Here is an 8,711-nt window from a genome sequence, read left to right on the forward strand (position 1 = left end):
ATAAAGAGAGAGATAGAATAATAGAAAATGCTTCAATTTATATTCAGACTTGATCAATTCCTTTTCTGGGTATGGATAGAATTTTTCATCATAATTTTTCAGAGTAGGTGTGGATGATTGTATTACTGAGAATAACAAAGTCATTTCCAGTTGGTTATCCCAGAACATTGCTATTATTTTGTATATAGTATATTTCACTTTGTTCATGGAGGACTTTCCAGGTTTTTTTTTTTTTTCTGAGAGCATCATTTTCCATAGACATGTTCTCTCATTTAGTCTTCAACAGAACTCCAACGTACATGTTGTTGTTAAATCCATGGAAATAGGTTAGGTTACTTGCTCAGGGTCACACAGCTAGCAAATATCTCAGAAAATGAACACAATTTTCCTGACTCCAAGTCTAGTGCATTAGCCACTAAGTTGACCCAGTTTATAAGCCAGATAGAATTCCTGTGGGTTATTTGGGCTATAGATGGACCCATGGCCTAAGTTCTTTCTGGCCATGAGTCTCTGGAACTGTAGTAATCTGTATTGATGGTTTGCTATTTGGAAAGATTCATGATTTCTCCCATGCAATTATGCTTTCTACTGACTCATACTGGAATTCCTGTATGCTTTCCCATTGTAGGAGCATCTTGTCCAATCTCTAAGAGACCCCATTCAGTTTGTCCATGAGGGCCTACTCTTATGTTGATATCCTGAAGATAATAGAATAGTACATAGGTTGTCTGTCTCTTGTCATCTTCACCTTTTTAGGTCTTATACAACCTTAAAGATGCCTTTTACTCAATGCAATTCAATTCAACAAGCATTTACCAAATACCTTGTAGGTGGCAGGTACTATACTACCAAGTAAAAAAAAAAAGACTTGTCTGGATCTCAAGGAGCTTTATTGTAATCTAAGAAAATTTACATTATACTACATTTCTTTCTTTATCAGAATTGTCAATTAATCAATCAATAAATATCTTAAGAATTTATTACACACTGGTTGTTGAATATACAAATGCAATAAATGAAGCAAACTCTACTCAGAAGACCCTATCATCAGACAAAATGAGATAAAGTCAGCGTTGTTAGTATTTTGTAGCTTGTCTTTATTTACCATGGCAGCCTTCACTGTGGCATGGAGGCAGCTCATTGTTTTTTATCCTATTCCTTTTTATTTCATTAAACAGTGATTAAGCACTTCCTAAGTGCAAAGAACCATTGCTAGATGCTAGGAAAATATCTTTGCCTTCAAGGAGATTAATCTAACTATGGAACATACCCCAAGGCAAAGTCTACAGAGTACAAGCTCTCATGGTTCCTATCAAAATGGAAAGGCTTCTTTGGATATGGATCCCATAAAATACAATTTATAATGTAAGGAGCAACTTCATTAAGGACAGAGAGACTTATTTTCAGAGAACTGGCCACTTGGTGATGAATTTTCCAGCCAAGGAAACCTATGAAATCAATAAAAATATGCCAAAAGTCAATATAATTCTGCAAGTGTGTTTTAAAGAATGGATTTAAAATTTTCTGGTACATGGATATTACTTCTAGATATAATTGAAATGATCACTAAATAACCAGCCCTATTGAGATCATATAATGACTGACATGATGATTTATTAAATCAAAAATTGGGAGCAGCATCTGTATTCAGAAACACGAAAGACTGAAAAACATTTTTTTAATTACAGAAGAACATATGATTGGAAAAACTGTTCACCTGGCCAAGAAAGGCAAAGGAGATGGGGGGACAGTTTTATTTAAGAGAATGAACTGTAAATGTCCATTTTATTTGCTTGCAACTTAGGAACATCATTTGATCTCAGTAATTTAGCTTCCTTAATTTCTAATTCAGTGAAGCTACTGGATTGAGTAAAGCCTTAATTAATGAGACCTCAAATAACTAAAGTTTTTAATGAAGACTTTTTTTGTCATTCCACATTTAGAAAGGAAAAATCAGAAGAAAACAAGCTGAGTCTAGGAATTTCATAAAATGAATAAGCAAACAAATACAAAATAATTCCAAGGCTATGTCCTAAAATCAATCCATATTTAGCCCTAACTTTTACTCTTTCCACATCTTTATCTTGTCTTGGACAAAAAGATTTAATGGTCACAACAATGATTCCATGACTCTTGGGACAGTGCTTTATATATAGTAAACACCTAATAAATGCTTTTTCATTCATTCATCCTTCAAGACCATCAATCAACAAAGAAAGATTCCATTTGTTCAGTGTAATGTATTCACTGAGGAAGGATTGTGGATTAAAACATTGCAGAAAGATTGCCAAGAACCTAAACTGAACACTCAAGTAATCAGAAAATTGCATTAAGCATCCTGTCATATTATAGGAATATGTCTGTTAATGAAGATTTTATTGTATATTTTGATAACCTTGATCAGTTATGTTAAACAAGTAGAAATGGGGGCTATGAAACTATACTCTATAGATCACAAAGTGACTTAATTTAAAAATATATTATGATCTGTGTTTTATTTCATTTTTGTTTATTTTCTTAATATCTGAAGTATTTCCCATTATATGTTAATCTGGTTCAGGTCACACTTAGGCCATAAATCATGTTGTGGCTATTAGGTGAACAATGTGTTTGTCATCTCTTATCTTGATCATGTATTTTATCCATGGAGGCAACTAGGTGGTAAAATATAGAGTATTAGTCATGGAGACAGGAAGATCTGAATTCAAATCCTTCCTCAGACACTTACTGTGTAATCTTAGGTAAATAACTTCACCTTTGTCTTTCTCATTTGTAAAAATCTACTTCCTAGGATTGTGAGGATGAAATAAAATACTCCTTGTAGATTATACTACAAACCTCAAAATACTATAGAAATGTCAACTATTATGATTATTTGACAACTAGGTGACAAGGTGGATAGCATGTCAAGCCAGGAGATAGAAAAACTCAAGTTCATGAGCTTATATCTGGCCATCTCAGATACTTACTAGCTATGTGACCCTGGACAAGTCACTTAATCCTGTTTGCCTCAATTTTTTTATCTGTCAAATAAGTTGAAGAAAGAAATGGTAAACCATCCCAATGTCTTTGTCAAAAAAACTTATGAAGAGTTGGACACAACAGAAATGACTGAACAAACAAAATTATTATCATTATTATCATTCTACTGTTATCTGACACTCATAATTTATCTGGTTTCATCATGTATGTCATGTAAGTGACCATGGGTTTTGAAGACTCTACAAGGTCAAGTTCTATAGAGGAAAAGGCTCTTAGAACAGGTCCAGTGATAGATTTTATATGTGTCTATACATGCATGCACATTATCATCATTTTATAGGTGAAGAAATAAAGAGGTAAAGTGACTTGCCCATAGTTACACAACTAGTAAATTTAGAGTCAGAATTTGAACTCATATCTCCATTGGTTCACAGTCAAGTGTTTTCTTTACTGCAAGATACTGCCTCTCAGCAATGAAGACAGCACATGGAATTTCAATGGTTTGGCTGAATGAAGAAAACATTTATTGGGCACTTGTTGCAAAATATTGTATTAAGTTCTGGGGATATAAATAAGAAAATAGATAGCTCCTTCCCTCATTCTAATGGGGAAGATCACACATATGAAAGGTTTTAACTGTAAGTCAGATGGAAAGATCCCAAGATCTTTAGGTTAGGCATTAAAGCAGAGAGTACTGTCTGCTTTTAAATATTATTCCTACTGATAAAATCTTATTGATTTCTGATGTGGAAGAAAATAACAATCATAAGAACTTTGGTAATAAGAACTTCGTTTTCTGGAGTCTCAGTAACTATAGCTGTAGCACCTAATATATTGAATAGGATTTATAGAATGGGCTGAATTATATTTAGGAAATAGTGCAAGCATCTTCAATGACCCCAAGTTATTCTCTGCTGTAAGAATTCGTCAATATTCTTCCAGGGGTGTTATATAATTGCAAGTCATAGAACATCATGGAACTCTGGAATTGCCCAAATGTCAGGTAATCCAAAAAGCAAGATGGAAAGCTTCATAGTGGGAGTGAGTAGGCTGCAGTCCATTACCAATGGTGTTTTGAATGTTCAACCATAAACAATTTGTATGACCAGTGAAGGAGAAGAGCCAGTCAGAAAGAGAAAAGGAGAAAGAAAAAATAGAGAGAGACAGGGACAGAGACAGAGAGATGGAGACAGAGACATAGAAAGACAGAAAGATAGAGGCAGAAAGAGAGAGAGAGAAAAGAGATAGAGGAAGAGCCAGAAAGAGAAAAAAACAGAGGAACAGAGAAAGACAGAAATAGAGAGAACAGGAAGATAATTCCAGTTCTGCATGGCATTCACAAAATATTAGAAATACTAAAGGAAGATCTTTGGAATCTTGAATAAATATTCAATTAATAATATGTCTAGAAATGTGGCCAAGAGATATACATAATGATAAAATGTATATGAGGTTGTAAGCTGTTCTGGGTAATGGAGTACTCAAACAGATAACACATGAAAGAGGAGAGATTGCTTTTGGCTCTGGGGATCAGAGGAGGCTTCATGAAGGGAACATTTAAGCTGTGTCGAGACATCTAGACATTAAACAGGCAGAACTGGGGAAGAAAAGTGTTGTAAATGGAAGATTGTTGTTTGTTCCTTGTTTTTGAAGAGGATCTTGTTATCTGGGTGGTGATCCATGATATGCAAGTAAACTGGATTTAAGTGAGGGAGGGCTGTGAAGTCACCAGCTTGCCTTTCTCCTCTGGAACCATCTGGGTTCAGGGGCACATAGGACTACCGAAGGTGGTCCCAATGCAGTGGGAGACCTTAGCCTCTTTCAAGGAAAGTGGTGAATAAATGGACATGGGAATAGTGAGTAGTCAAGTTTTATTAGAGTGTAGGGTATATAAAGTAAAAGAGAAAGAGATAAATTGGAAAAAAAAGTCATGGCAAAATAGTGCAGGGATTTGAAGGCTAATGATACAGAACATAATTGGCAGACAATAGGAAACTATTAAGAGTTGTAAAAAATAATTTTAATAAATTATTAATTTTATCTAAATTTATTAATTTTACATTTTATTTAAATTTATTTATTTAAATTAATTTTTTAAATGAAGAAACAGTTATTTTATCTTCTTTTCACTTCCCATCCTCCCTTGGGGAAAGAAAAAAAATCCTTTGCAAAGATAAGCATAGTTAAGCAAAACTCCCACTTTGGTTAATATCTGAGAATTTTTTCATTCTGACTCTGAATTCAGCAGCTCTCTGTCAGGAGAATGATATTGAGCTTCATCATCAGTCCTCTGAAATTATGGTAGATCATTACATTAATCAGAATTTCTAAAACTTTCAAAGTTATATCTTTATAATATTATTAATATATAAATTGTTCTCTGGTCGATTCTGCTCATTTCACTCTGCATCAGTTTTACAAGGCCTCCCAGGTTTTTCTGGAATTTGCCTTTTTATCCTATCTCAGAGCACAATAGTATTACATTATATTTGTATGCTATAATCTCTTTATCCATTCTCAAATTGATAGACACCTCAGTTTTTAATTCACTGATATAAGACCTGTTTAAAGTATTTTTGTACATTTTGGTCCTTTTATTTATTTTCTTTTCCTTTTTCTTTTTATTTTGGGGGCATTGGAAGGTTTTTATTTATTTTTTAGGTAGGGTAGTGACATGATCAGATTGGATTGGACAATTCTGCAATTGAAATTACTTCCTTAAAAAACATAGGTTTTGATGTAAAAACATCTCTTTGAATTTCCTGCCATTATTTCTAGAATCCTTTCTTATTTGATTACAGATTACTTTTAAAAATTATTACTCAAATCAATTTGAGTGATAATTCTTTGTATTACTCAAACTTTGCTCTAGGTGAATTTCTCTTTAGGTGATTTGTATATATCTTTGAGGAGAGATTTGTGACCCTTTTCTCTCTATTGATAAATTCTTGGCATTAAGAGTAACTAAACTAGCTTATCATTGAACAGAAAATGACTTTTCAAGTGTCTTCCACAAAGGAAAGAAACTCTATGAAGAAGGAAAGGGCTCGATGTGATTTTATTGGCACAACGAAATCCCACGTGAGAAAACATTTGTTACCAATGCAGGTCAGCATCTCTTCGACAACTTACTGTTTAGAAAGGTTTCTAAAGACCTGACAGACTAAACGATTCTTACCCAGGGTCATATAGCTGGAGTGTGTCAGACATAAGGACTTGAACTTGGATCTTCCTGGTTTCATGTATGGTTCTGTATTAATTGCACCATACTATCTGGGAAATCATGGAGAAAACTACATTAGCCACTTGCATTTTTTGGTTATTGTTATCCATTTTTGGCCTCAGTGGGTACCATAACATCTTGGCATGGGGATATAGGATCCTCACTGTCCTTTAATTAGGGATATTAGCAAATGTTTAACAACCAGCTTTCAGAGAATAAAAAGTCTACAGGACACACTTTTAAGTTTAATCTACCCTATTAACATTTTCTCCATTACTTTTTAAAGTTGATAATCAAAAAAAAAAAATCAATAAAGTCCCAATTTGTAGAGTTGGCTATGCTCATACTGAAAATTTAATAATTAGCACATCTCTGACTTTACTCAACAGTGCCACCTTGTGAAGCTGTTTTACTTTTGTATTAGCTCACTAGAACCCAAGTACCAGGTCCCCTTGTAGGTACTTTTCCTAGTTTTTTTAGGCTTCCATCGCTCAGTATGCTGGTTGAAAGGAAAGACAATAGGATTTCCTTCTTCCCAATGCTTCCTGATCATAGCAACTTCTTAAGTTTTTAAAATGGAAATTTACTATAATGTACTGCAGTGGGGGAAGTAGGGTAAAAGGCAAAAATGGGATAACATTCTAGAAATTGTAAGGATCTTTTTGGTTAACCGAATCTAAGACCTAATTACTAACTAATTAACAACAAATTGTCTTTCATGCCTGACCTAATTTAATAAAATTCATTTTAATTAAATTTTTTAAAATTACAAAATCCATTCCATACAACTTGCCTTAAAAAAGCATAGACTAAATTCAACTCATTATTTTCAAAACTGTCCAGTTTGCACTCTTTTCTGAATTTCCTTTTGTTTTCTGTTCAAATGTTTCAGTGGTCCTTCTCTTTTCTTTTTTGTTAGTTCTAATTTTTTGTTGTTGTGGAATTTCCTTGTGTAAATGCTATGCTCCTCTCAATCTCCTTGAAGGCAAGGATTATTTCATTTTTATTCTTATTATATCATTGTTTAGCACAATTAGATGTTTAATAAATATCTATTCTGAGTGAATTTAGTTCAAGTCACTTAGCATTTATTTTCCTTGTTCTCACCTCAGGCTTTAAATTCTTCCAATATCTTATCATGTTACATGGCTCCTTCCTGGGCCCCTAACATATAGAAGAGGAACCTGAAGATTTCATTTTTTCCCATCATCACAAATAAAATGAGCATATAGCATTATTTTTACTTTTCAACAATTGGTCAAGTTAATTTCACAATAGTAATTTTAAATGTTAGTTCTTTCAGAAACAAGTCTTCTTTCTTACATCTGTTGGCTGTGTGAACCAGGGTAAGTCATTCTAAGATTAGATTGTTGAAAAGGAATTTCTCAATTAACTTATACATGTTAAGTATAAGCATGAGACTTTCCTCATCCAGGAGATCTCTATGATAACATAATCAGTGGTTTCGTGTGGATCCCTATATGTAAGGCAGGATGTTAGCTACTGGCAATATGCAGGGGAAAAAAGGCATAGCTCCTGACTTGGAGAAGATATTTTAGTTGTGGAATATTTCTTTCAAATATTTTAAGCAATATTTGGTATTGCTTCCTAGATAAATCCAGAGCTCAGTCAACATGATTTAAAAACCAAGCCAAAGCAAAAGCTAGTGCTGAGCACTGCTCTTTGGAGTTGTATAGTGTGACAATATAAGAGGCTCTATCACATGTGCCAGAGAGACACAGATCATTTGGCTGATTGCTTGAGTAAAACAATGTTCAAACAAAATGTTCACCACATCCTGTGAACAATAGGTACATTATGCTCCCTCACTGGATAATTAATATAGAGACATACTACCATTCTGGATGCAGGAGGAAAGAAACACATGATCCTATTCAGGTGGCTTATAAGTCACCAAGTGTCACATTGTGGATACAAAAATTATCAAACATAACACATGTTATACATTATTCTGGCCCCATTATGTAAATTATTTTAAAAGTCAGAAGCCATCTTGTTCAGCTTCATTGAGGTCTCCAGAAGTTAAGTGACTAAGATCACATGGATGATAAATGTCAGAGGTTATTATATTGCTTATGTTCTACGTCAAGTTCATATAACTCTTCACACATTTCCCAGAATTCTTGATATTCATCATTTTTTTTGAGTGCAATAATATTCAGTTTCTTTCACAGAAGAGTTTGTTCATCCCTTCTCTATTTCTCAGATCACAACTTTGTGTTCAGTTAGGTAATGTGATCTCTGGCAGTTCTGGATACAGTGTCGCTTTTAACATCTGGTCAGTATTCCATGCTATTTGGTAAGGAAGGATATTTTGTATTTCTTAATGAGAAAAAACAACCAAAAGTTATAGAAAATATGATAGATTGGAAACAACTTGAACACTAGAGTTCAAATCCCCAGTCTCATTCATTCGGTGTGCAAACCTGTTGGTTGTTTTTCCTCTTTGAGGGACATAACTGTATGAAGGGATTAGAAGAAGATG

This window comes from Antechinus flavipes, chromosome 2 (assembly GCF_016432865.1).
Source record: "Antechinus flavipes isolate AdamAnt ecotype Samford, QLD, Australia chromosome 2, AdamAnt_v2, whole genome shotgun sequence".
Lineage (NCBI taxonomy): Eukaryota > Metazoa > Chordata > Mammalia > Dasyuromorphia > Dasyuridae > Antechinus > Antechinus flavipes.